The sequence below is a fragment of the Manacus candei genome, unplaced genomic scaffold (genome assembly GCF_025592945.1).
Source record: "Manacus candei isolate 608988 ecotype Guabito, Panama unplaced genomic scaffold, ASM2559294v1 h1tg000031l, whole genome shotgun sequence".
Taxonomy (NCBI): domain Eukaryota; kingdom Metazoa; phylum Chordata; class Aves; order Passeriformes; family Pipridae; genus Manacus; species Manacus candei.
In genome coordinates this window covers 1,840,179-1,852,520 of record NW_026138079.1, presented here as the reverse complement: position 1 = coordinate 1,852,520, position 12,342 = coordinate 1,840,179, and positions in this window count along the sequence as shown.

The window sequence follows — 12,342 nt, the reverse complement described above, 5'->3', positions numbered from 1 at the left end:
TTTTGAAGTGTTAAACTGTCTCTTTTATTCAGTGCAGCACCAGCCAACACTGGCATCCATCAATCTGCAATTTATTTATTAGCCAGGATCCTCTGGCGTCGTTCTAAATAAATTTGTACCTGTTTTTGATTTGCTGCAGCTCGTGAGGATCCATCAGATCCATCAGATCCATCAGAAGGATGATGCTGGAAAAGCTGGCCGAGGTTTTTCAGGCAGGGAATGTCACAGGATGATGGTGAACACGGGGAGGGGCAGCAAGGACCTGGCGTGTGCTGGAGGCTCCACGTGTTCCCAGCGTGGGCAGCAGGGAGAGACACCTCTTTCCAGTGGGAAATTCCCAGTGCAGAGCCTGCTGGAGGATCTGGAGAACATGGAGAGGCCAGCAGTGAGCTCAGCACTCGGCTCATGGGGCAAGTGCAAGAGGAGGTTCGAGTTTCAGGCAAAAATCGATGCCCTCAGGATTGTCCTGAGCAGCTGAAGTTCTCTGGAGGTGTAAAAGGAAAAGAGCAGAGGCTTGGCCTTCCTGGATCTATTTGGAATCAGCACCTGACTTTCTGGGAATTGGCTCTCTGGGATAAACCTGATGTAAGGGCAGAGACAGCCACTTGAGGGAACGACCCCAGTTTGGAAATCTCTCCTGGATTTCTCCAGATCCGGTATTTCTGAGACATGTGGAAGGAGAAAATCATCTCCAGCTTTGAGCTGATCCCTCCCCAGCACAATCCCAGCCTCCTGACACTGAGCAGTGTCCTGTTATTCCTTCTTTCCAAGTTTTTACTTCCTTACTGAAAGGCTGAGTCTGAGAAATATCCAGGTACCTCCTGCCTCCTGTATCTTTTCCGTGCTGTCCCTGGAAGGTCTTGCATCCAACTTTCCTGGTTTGGAAAAATCCACCCAGTCAGGCAGTTCCTGCATCCTCTGCTTTACAATGAGAGTCAAATCTGAGAGGGGGAAGGTGAACAACACCCCAGAGGGGCATCAAGGTCCCAATCCAGCTGCTGTGGGAGCTGAAGAGACATCACAGATCATGTGGTTGTTGTAGAATCTTTGGTGGAGGTGCTGGAAGGGTGTGAGTTCCTTTTCCTGGCCATTTTTGGGTGAATGTCCCACCCAAACACCAACATGCCATCACTCTGCCAGCCTCCAGCCTCCAGTTATCCTCATTTCTTCCAAGGAAACGTGTCCAGCATCACTCGGAAGTGGGAGATGCAACCCCTGCTCCAACAACCTTTTAGCTCAGGAATATAACCTGGACATCCAGCAGAGGAGGAAGGTGGACAGTGAAGGCAGAAGGAGCCTTTGGGACAGTCAGAGCAGGGTTTTAAATGTCTTTTTCCTCTCTTTTTGGGTCAGACACACAGAAATTTGCTTTGCCCAGTCTCTGAGCTCTGTGTGCACAACCCAAGCCTGCAGCAGAAGCCATGTGGCCATGATTGGTGTAGTCCTGTGCCCATGTCACTAAACTGGGCTCCAAGGCAGGATTTATTAAGCTGGGCTCACTGCCACCCTGAAATATCCCCCTGGCATCCACCTGGTCCAACGTGCCAGCAAGGCAGAGTTTCCTTTTCCTCCAGAGACCATGGAGCTGCACCTTCAGTTGTCTCCCAGGATTTGGGGAGGAAGGACCTGAAATCACCATGGAATGGAGATGTCCCTCCTGGATGAGGAGAAAAACTCCATGGGCAGGGGTCAGCTGGGAAGAAATGAGGGGAATTAGAAGGAAGGCACTGCAGGAGCAGCCAGGATGTGCAGACAGAGAAATGAGGATTTCACTTGTCCAGCTGTGGCACATTTTAGGGTGGAACAGACCCAAAGTCCTCCTGGTGACTGAACATGTCCAGACCACAGGAATTCTTCACTCGTGGCCTCAATCAGTTGTGAGTGTCCCAAGCAGAGGGAACCTCTCCCACCATCCTCATCCACAGCCTTTGTCCAAACACCAAAACCCATCTTCAGGACTTTTTATCCTCTTCCTTCTTGGGTCCCACCCAGAGTGACACCCCTTGATCACATCCCTGCACTGGATCCTGGGAGGCTCCATGGTCAGAGGTGCCCTTGATTCCTTGGCATCAGGAAAAGGCAAAAGGAAAAAGACCAGCTAAGTCCAGCAGAGGAAGAGGAATGGGAGCCTGGGCAGGGAATTCTCCCCCCCCAGTTCCCTCCAGCCACAGAGGTTTGTAAGATCTGGTGTGAGGCAACTGCCAAGTGAAAAGTCAGACCTGTCTCACTGGATAACTCTGGAGGTGCAGGAAGAGGAAATTCATCTGGACCACAAACCCCATGGAAGCAGAGGCCACAAGGCTTTTGGCCTCCCCTTTCATTCCCTCCCTCATCCTCACGGTTTCAGCCCCATCTTCAGCTGCTTCCCCTTCCTTTCCCTCCTGTTTCTCTCCAGAACTTTCCTCCTGGCTGTGAAGTGTTTGATGGAGAAGGTCTGGCTGCTTTCCAAGCTGGGTCACCTCCACTCTCAGGTGCAGAGCATCCAGTCCATGCCCCCCTGGAGATCCCAGGAATAAGGCACAGCACTGGATTTATTCCCCAGGAGTGGCTGTAAACAGCTCTTTTATTTGGCTGCTGCCATCAGACCACCCCAGAGCTTCTTCAAGACAAGAAATCCTTTTTTTAGAACTCAGGGAATCACATTAAGGCCTGGATCGAGCTGGGGGTGAGGGGAAAATTGAGGTTTGGACAGAAAGATCACCTGAAATGCTGGAGCTGGATGTTGACACAAAATCCGAGGGGAGAGAGGAGGAGGAGGAGGAGGAGGAGGAGTGAGAGGTCTTTGCAGGCCTCCTCTGGGGAGCTGTAATAGATCCCTGCACATTCAATTAGTGGGATGGAGAGCAGATTAAAACCAGATTATTGCTGCTGCAGCTCACGCTGAGCAGGAGCTCAAGATGTTGCTCAGATGTGAACCAGGGTGGCCTTTTTTACCTTCCCAGGAGTGGGGCAGGGGAGCACCACCTGTCCCACCAGAAAGGGGTTTAACCTGCAAATGTTCACATCATTCTGGCAAAAGTTTGGCTTCCTGGCTACAAGTGACACCCCAGTTATTTAAAAGGAGTTATATTTCCCCGTTATTCTTTCTTTTATCCTGCCCTGGCTGCTGTTTGTTGTGTTTAATCCACCCTAGAAATTCGGAATTTCCTTAAGCAAAGGGCCCGAGCTCGTTTGCATCCCAACCATGCAAATCCACGTGCACACATCCTGCTTTCTAACAATGCTGTTCCTCTCTGGTGCAGTTTGGCTGTGAAATTCTGCCCTGGGTTGGCTCTGGGTTTGCATCTGAACTCGCTGGGCACGGAGAGGGACGGGCTGCACGTCCCTATTCATACCCAAAGCACAGCAGCAGGAGCAGCAGGAGCCTGGGAAAAACAATTTCCTCTCCTTTTTTTGCCTCCATTCCCTCCACAAAATGTGGGTGAGGGCTTTCTTCTCTCCAACCTTCTCATTTGTTTCTCTTCCTGCAGTCACTGTGCCCCAGGTGGCACCTGAGGGTTTGGATCCTGCTGGTGGAGAAGCAAAGCTGGAGAAAAAGGGGGATGTGGGCCTGGAAAATGAACCTGGAAACAGTCAGGACATGTTAATTTGTGCTGTGAATGGCTCCAGATCTTTTCATAGAAGTGTGGAATGGTTTGGGCTGGAAGGGAACTTAAAGGGAGGAAAGAAAGAAGGAGGAAAGGAAGGAAGGAGGGAGGGAAGGAAGGAAGGAGGAAAGGAAGGAGGGAAAGAGGGAAAGAAGGAAAGAAGAAAAGAAGGAAAGAAGAAAAGAAGGAAGGAAGGAAGGAAAGAAGGAAGGAGGGAAGGAAGAAAGGCAGGAAGGAGGGAAGGAAGGAAGAAGGGAAGGAAGGGAGGAAGGAAGGAAGGAAGGAAGGAAGGAAGGAGGGAGGGAAGGAGGGAAGGAAGAAGGAAGGAAAGAAGGAAGGAGGGAAGGAAGGAGGGAGGGAAGGAGGGAAGGAAGAAGGAAGGAAAGAAGGAAGGAGGGAAGGAAGAAAGGCAGGAAGGAGGGAAGGAAGGAAGAAGGGAAGGGAGGAAGGAAGGAAGGAAGGAAGGAAGGAAGGAAGGAAGGAAGGAAAGAAGGAGGGAAGGAAGGAGGGAAAGGGAGGAAGGAAGGAAGGCAGGAGGGAGGGAAGGAAGGAAGGAAAGGTATTGACTAAAAAATGCAGATATTTGGAGGGACAAAAGAGTCTCAAACAAGGCCCAGAAGTGGTGCTGAGAACCAAGAGGTGACTCAGAGGACAGAGGACACTGATCTGATCTTGGAGATTCATATCAATTAACGTGGATTGATCAACAAAACACAAAGATGGTTCCTCCTTCCCGAGCTCCCTCGGTCCCGTTTGGAGAAGGTGGGCAGGGAACAGGAGAGGATTCACACCTGGGAATATATATTTAGACATATTCCTGGTAGGACCTTTGCATTGCACAGAACAGACCATTTCTGGGCATTCCTCCACATTTAAAAACCCTCTCTGGCAATTCCAGGGAATAACAACCCCAGACACTTCCACTTTGGCCCAACAACCTCTTTCCTTCTCTTGGTTCCCTATGTTTCCCTGGAACAACGTGCTCAGCAGAGCCTGGGGCTTGCCAAAGCCCTCCAGCCCCTCAAAGGCTGGCAAATTCCTGGAGGAAACAAATTCCAGAGGCAGGAGTTCACTCCTGGAGCGGGAACAGAGGTGGGAACTCTCCTGTGCTGCACAGATTTCAGCTCTGTGGTTCCTGGCCCCTGTCTGGGAGGGATGGAGTTGTGTTTTGGATGAGATAACCTTCCTTTTTTTATGGAAATCCCTTTCTGGTTGGAGACCAGATCTTCCAAAGGCAAAATGTGCCAAGGAGAGGTTGCCTGGAGTTCCTGGGGGATGGGAAGCAAAGGCTCCTGCAGGGAACAAGTTGCCCATCCTGGAATTCCTCTGCAGTGCTCACTCCAAGGGTTGTTTTTGAGGGAATTGCAGAGGGAGGAGAATCTAAAACTGAAGGACAGAGAGAAATGCAAACCAGGTCCAAAAAAGCAAAGAACATGGAGATTGTTTTAACAGAAGATGATGTTGAAAATATGACCCCGAATGTGCAATAGTGATGGGAGATAAATGGGGGGTTTAAAACTGGAGGTTTTGGGTTTTACACAGCCAGAAGGAATCTCCCAGACTGGGAAAAGGCTGGAGAGGGGCTTTGGACAAGATTAGGGAGTGACAGGACAAGGGGGAATGGCCTGAAGCTGAAGGAGGGCAGGGATAGATGGGATATTGGGAAGGAATTCCTGGCTGGGAGGGTGGGGAGGGTCTGGCACAGGTTGCCCAGAGAAGCTGTGGCTGCCCCTGGATCCCTGGAAGTGTCCAAGGCCAGGTGGGATAAACTTGGAGCAACCTGGGCTGGTGGAAGGTGTCCCTGCCCATGGCAGGGGGTGGCACTGGATCATCTTTAATGTCCCTTCCAACCCAAACCCTTCTCTGATTCCATGATTCTGTTACACACTGAATATTCTATAAACATGAAAATCTTCTACCTTTTCCAACAGATATTCCTGAGTCTCCAGCAGATATTTTCCCTCCCCTGCATAACAGGCAGGTTGTATTTGGAGAAGTAATTCCTGCCCAGGATACTGATGGGATATATTCAAGGAGCAGCTTTAACTAGATGCTTGTGAATGCAGGTTTTAATTAACTACTTAAACTATGGAGGGTCATCTGTGTGCTTCCAACCTGACTTTCCAGGAGAAACATTCCCACACAGCTCCAGAGCTGGAATAATTTTGTTCTGCTGCCAACAGAGCCAACAGAGCTGGGATAACTCTTTGCAGTTAACTCTGCCACCACAGTGTTTTCCTCTGCTGTAAATATTACACATAGAACATTTAAAAGTAATTACTTGACAAGCAGCACTTTCCAGGTGGATATAAATGCTTCTCCTGTACAAAGCAGGAGCATTTTGCTGAGTGTAAGTTTTTTGGGGTGTTCAAAACCAGCCCCATGAAGCATTTGCAGGGGCTGTTCTGCCTCCAGTCTGGTCCTTGAGGCTTTCAGAACTCTGTGGTAAAGCCACGTGGGTTTTCTTTCAGCTTTCCCTTCCCTGAGTGCCCAGAAATAAGTGGCTTTTTTACCTCCAGAGGTCTCAAACTCCTGGCAGAGGAGCAAGCCTGGGAAATTTTGGGGATTGGAGGAGCTGGGCTCTGCCAGAGCCATGTGAGGGACTGCTCCCAAGCTGATCTCCAGCTGACCATCTCAGGGAGCACGGAACACGTGTCTCTGGGCTTCAAAAATCCAGGGGAAGGCTGAAATCTTGCTGTTCCAAAGCCCCAAAATCTCCAGAGGAGTCGCCTTTCCCACGTCTTCATTTTTCCTGGTTTGATCCCATCCATATTTAGTCAGGGAAGGGATTAAGAGGGATGTAAATAAGCTGAATGTATGTCTGTAAACATGTGAATGAACAAGAATGTGTTGACACCCTCATGTGGATTTAGGAGCCTGCCTGGTTTCCCACTCTTGCTTCCTCTCTTTTTCTGTCTCACTCACGCACAAAAAGGCTCAACCACGTGTTCAAATGGAACCAGCCAGACAAATTAAAACTTATTTCGGGTTTTGGGCACCTTAATTTATCCAGGCACCATCACACAGATGGTTTCCTTGCAGATTGCCAGCTGGGGAACATCAGTTTTGGCATCGGGAAATAAAGAACTCAGCCCTGCAGTCTGACCAGGTAAATCACAAGTGCAGTCAATAAGGACATTTGTATTTGTATTTGTATTTATATTATATTTATTTTTAAATTTATGTTATATTTATATTTATTTTTATTTTTACTATCATACTATATTTTATTATATTTATTATTATATTATATTTATTATTATTATTTATTATTTATATTTCTATTGTATTTATATTTATATTATATTTATATTTAAATTTATTTTATTTTTATTTTTATTATTACTAGATTATATTATATTTATTATTATTTATTTATTATTTATATTTCTATTGTATTTCTGTTATATTTATATTTATACTTGTATTTATATTTATATTATATTTATATTTAAATTTATATTATAATTTATATTTATGTTTATAATTTTAAAATTTTATTTTAATTTTATTTTCATTTTTATTTTTATTTATTATTACAAACCCCCCCACAATAAGGACACTGATGGCTGTCCCACAGCTCTGTCACCCCCAGGAGGTTTTGGAAGCTGTGAGGACAGTGGTTGGAGTCCCCAGAATCCAGTGCTCCCCCTATCCAAAGCCTATCCAAAAGCAGAATGTCTCTGGAGTGCATCTGCTGTCTAATATATCCCGGGAGAGGAAGTAAAGTCAATTCTCTGCCAGTGGTCATCCATCCCACAAGTCAATAATATCAGCTGCTGAAAAAGTCCCTCCATGGAAATTATCCCATATCATCTCTCCAGCTCTTAAACTGGGCTGGAAAACAGCAGGATGTTTGCCAGCTGCTTGAAGGAATTCCACGGAGCAGCAGCATCCACAGAACCATGGAATGGTTTGGGTGGGAAGGAAACTTAAAGCTCACCCAGTGCCACCCCCTGCCATGGGCAGGGACACCTTCCACCAACCCAGGTTGCTCCAACCTGGCCTTGGGCACTTCCAGGGATGGGATAACCAGGGCTTCCCTTGGGAATCAGCCTCAAACAGCACAGTGGCCACTGTGAGATGACAGGACACATTCCAGGAAAGCAAGTTTTACCCAGAAATTAGGAATTGTTACTCAATTCTCCTGAAGTGAGAAGGCAGTTTGTCTCTGAGAAAGTCTCTTCCAGGGCTCAGGGCTGATGGTCTGTCCAGGAGGATCATCCTGGAAGTGAACACAGAGCTCCTGCTGCTTTCCTGGGATGTCATTTTGTTCCAATAACAAAAAAAAATATGGGAATGCTCAGTGTTGTCCTGCTAATGCAGAGGGAGGTGTGAGCACAACAGACAAGAGCCAGTTCAGTGAGGTTTTATATATATATATATATATATATATATATATATATATATATAATTATAATTGTATAATTTCAATGAAGAGAGTAATTGTTCTGTGTTGAAGCAGGGGAAGCTGAAGTTGTTTTTGCTCTGTTCCACAGGGCCCAGTGAAAAAAACCTTTGGTGGGAGTAAAAATCTGTATTTTATAGAGTCATGGAATCCCAGAATGGTTTGAGTTGTGAGGGACTTTAAAGATCATCCAGTTCCAGCTTCTTGCCGTGGGCAGGGACACCTTCAACCAGCCCAGGGTGCTCCAAGCTCCATCCAACCTGGCCTTGGACACTTCCAGGGATCCAGGGGCAGCCACAGCTTCTCTGGACAACCTTTGTCAGGACCTCCCCACCCTCTGAATAAAGAATTTCTTCTTCAAATCAGCCCTCTCTCAGTTTAAAACCGTTGCCCTTGACACCTTTATTTTTTCCCAACAGTTTTTAAACTTCCCTCAAACCTCTTTGACCTCAGTGGTTGAGTTGCTGGATTGGTTTGGTTTGGTTTTTAGTGTAGGAGAACCGAGAATTCCCAGCCCTTCCCAGCTGATCCCGTGCGTGGTTCCAGCCACCAGGAATGTTGTCTGTGAACGTTCAGCTTTGGCTTTCAGTGACCAGTTTGATGTCAGAGGTGGAGCCCTTGGACGGCTCCTTTTCCTGCAGGAAGCAGGGAATGCCCTGGGAAGCTCCTGTGGAAGGAGCAGCTGGATCTGGAGTTTGCCAAGTGGGAAAACATTGGGAAGGAGGAGGGGGGAAATGCAAACAAAACCAGAGTGGTTACAACCTTCACCATTCCTCAGGAGCTGAATGTGCCTTTAGCTGTGTTTTTAGCTGTGTTTTTAGCTGTGTTTTCAGCTGTGTTTTCAGCTGTGTTTTTAGCTGATGAGCAGGGAAACTTTGAGGGCTTTTTGTTGTCCTGAATATTCCGAGTTGGAATAACCTCAGGTCCTGCATTTCACCTCATGGAAAGGTGTGGGGTTTAGCTCTGAACCTTTGACCCGTCCCAAAGTTTTCCTTTTCCACAAGGATGGTGCTTCTGAGGGTGGTTTTTTGTTTTTACTTTGTATTTTAGTGTCTTCAGCTGAGTCTCCTAAACCCCCTTTTCCCACCTCACCCCCCTCTCCTGCCCGTGCAGGGCCGTGAAAGGCTCGGAACGGGAATATTTGTTGCATCTCCGTAGTGGAAAACACCCGTCGGGACCGGATGCTGGGGATCAGCAGGACTGACCCGGGATCTGCAGACATGAAAGCAGGGGAAATTTCCTTCCCAAAGGTTTTTTCTGGGAGCAGCTCCTTGGAGTCACGCACGCCGAGGCTCCGGAGTGTGGAGTCCCAGCTTTGAAAACCTCGCAGGGCTCCGTCCTTCAAATCCTTCATGGACAGGGGCCACGAGAGCGGGACTGGGAGCAATTAGCAGCTGAATAAGATGTTCTTGTGCAGAGGGGGGAGCTTTGCCAGCTGCTCCACGGAGCGACAGGCACAGTCAATCCCACGCTTCCCTGTTTTCCTTCCCGTCATCGCCATGGCTTGGGCTGACTTTCATTACCCTGGCGCCAAATAAATGAAAACATTTCCGAGGCATAAAATCACCCAGCACTGGGAAGAAAGGCAAAATGTTTGTATATGCAGATGACACTAAGCTGGGGGGGAGTGTCCATCAGCTGGAAGGCAGGAGGGTTCTGCAGAGGGACCTGCACAGGCTGGATCCATGGGCTGATTCCAATGGGATGAGGTTCAACCAGGCCAAGGGCTGGGTCCTGCCCTTGGGCCACAACAACCCCTGGCAACTGGGCCAGAGGGGCTGGAGAGCAGCCAGGCAGGAGGGACCCAGGAGTGGGGATGGACAGGGAGCTGAACAGGAGCCAGAGTGTGCCCAGGGGGACAAGAAGGCCAATGGATCCTGGCCTGGCTCAGGAACAGGGTGGCCAACAGGTCCAAGGAAGTGATTCCTGCCCTGGACTCAGCACTGGTGAGGCCACCCCTGGAGTGCTGTGTCCAGTTCTGGGCCCTCAGCTCAGGAAGGACATGGAGGGGCTGGAGCAGGTCCAGAGGAGAGCAACGAGGCTGGGGAAGGGACTGGAGCACAAGTGCTGTGAGGAGAGGCTGAGGGAGCTGGGGGGGCTCAGCCTGGAGAAGAGGAGGCTCAGGGGAGACCTCCTCACTCTCTGCAACTCCCTGACAGGAGGGGGGAGCCAGGGGGGGATTGGTCTCTTTTCCCAGGAACCATCAGCAAGACAAGAGGACTGGGTCTTCAGCTGTGCCAGGGGAGGTTTAGGTTGGATATTGGGAAGAATTTCTTTGCAGAGAGGGTGCTCAGCCATTGGAATGGGCTGCCCAGGGAGGGGGTGGATTCTCCATCCCTGGAGGTGTTTAAGGACAGGCTGGATGTGGCATCAGTGCCATGGGCTGGGAACCACAGCGGGGTTGGATCAAGGGTTGGACTTGATGATCTCGGAGGTCCCTTCCAACCCAACTGATTCTGGGATTCTGTGATTCTATGCCTGATGAAAAAGGGGGATCTCCGTGATCACTCTTCCCTCTCTCCCCGCTCTCCTCGTGCCTCAGAAAAGCCAGCAGCTGCTTCCACCCCGCCAGGGATGTGGAGCTGGAAGCGCCCTGGAAGGATGGGTTGTGCTGCCCTTTTCCATGCCAGCGGGTCACAAAGTTTGGTGCCCAGGGAGAGGGAAGCAAGGAGAGCTGTGAGGATCATCCCCGTGCCCATGGACCGCCAAGGAAACGCGGCACCAGGGCGGGAGAGGAGGGAAGGGAGGGGGAAGGAGGGAAGCAAATTCCAGGCACTGCAACTCGCTTGGTCCTGGGAAGAACCTGACTCAGCTCCCACGGCTTCAGGAGACTTTGGAATCACCAGGAAAATGGGACCAGCAGCCAGTTCTAGAAGGAACAAGACAGCCTGAGCGCTACCCTCATCTCGGAGGAGCTTCCATCTTGTCACAAAGCTCTGGGCAGGTGCTCATCCCGAAGTTTTCCCGACTGTTTGGCAGCGGAATCGTGGAATGGTTTGGGCTGGAACCTCATCATTTGCACGTGTTGGTTCAGACAGGACCCAAATATCTCCCCTGCACTGCCATGGAGCTGAGCACAGCCTTGCTAAAACCCCTCCCAGGAAAGCTGCTCTCAACTGGGACTGGTGTTAAGCTGTGCCTAAGTCCGTGGGCTGAGCAGATAAAACAGACCAGAACTGATCCAAATATGTATAAATGAATATTTGCCTTTATTTAGGACTGACCAAACTGGGCTTTCTCACATATTCCTCGAGTGAGACAATTCCAGGGCTGCTGCCCAGGCCCTGATATCGAGACAGAACTGGATCACCATTCCCCCTCTGGAAATGCTATTTGAGGTTTTTTCCTAAGCTATTATGTCACTGTCCACGGCACAACATCTCAATACCACATAAATTCTGTGCATTATGCATCATGACCAAATGGCACAGCAATGCACCGAGTCCTCAGCAGTGCAGAAGGAAATCTGGGGTTGATCAGCTCTCCTCCACTTTGATGCGGATCATTTCAATATTTGATTTAATTAGCCCTTCACTGTGCCTCCCAGACCGCAGCTGTCTTTCCACTGAATGCCACAGAAATGTCTGGACAGAAGAAAAACCAAGCTAAAATCGTGGAATACCTTTTATTTTGCACGTGTGCACAAGGTCCAGTTTGCTTTTTTAGGTACAAGGGGTTTTTTTTTTTCAAAGGTGGTTAATATGTTCTGCCTGGCAGGACATTTATTCTCTGGCTCAAAAGGGAATAAAGAAATGACCAAACAAAACCAAATTAATAGATACAATTCCAGTGTTTTACAGCAATTTTTTGCCCACGTTTGGGGAGAACCTCTGCAGTTGTTCTTCTCTCTGCTCTGCCCAGACACCAAGGCAGGATTCCCATGGAATCACAGGATGGTTTGGGTTGGAAGGGACCTTAAAGATCATCCAGTTCCAACCTCTCTACCATGGGCAGGGGAATCTTCCACTAGACCAGATTACTCAGGGAGAAGCTTAACTCCAATCCCACCAAGCCTGGCAAATCCAGAGCCCTCCCTCTCCTCAACCTGCCTGGGCAAAGACATTTCCAGTTCTCCAGTGAGAGATGAATTATCCAGGTGTAATCTCTCAGGGGCACAGGAATAGTCCCCCAGAGCTGACCTGCTCCTGACTCTCTGCACCTCAACCCCTCTCACACCCCACAGGGCAAGGAATGAAAGCAAACCAGGTGACAGCCACTGCTGGGGGTTTAAAGGGATGGGAGAAGCTGCAGCCACTTCCAGGGGAAGTTCTGGGGCTCAGCCTGAGGCACGAAGGCTCCCTGCCCTCCAACGTGCTGCTTGACTCTGGCTTTGCTCTTGGAATTCTG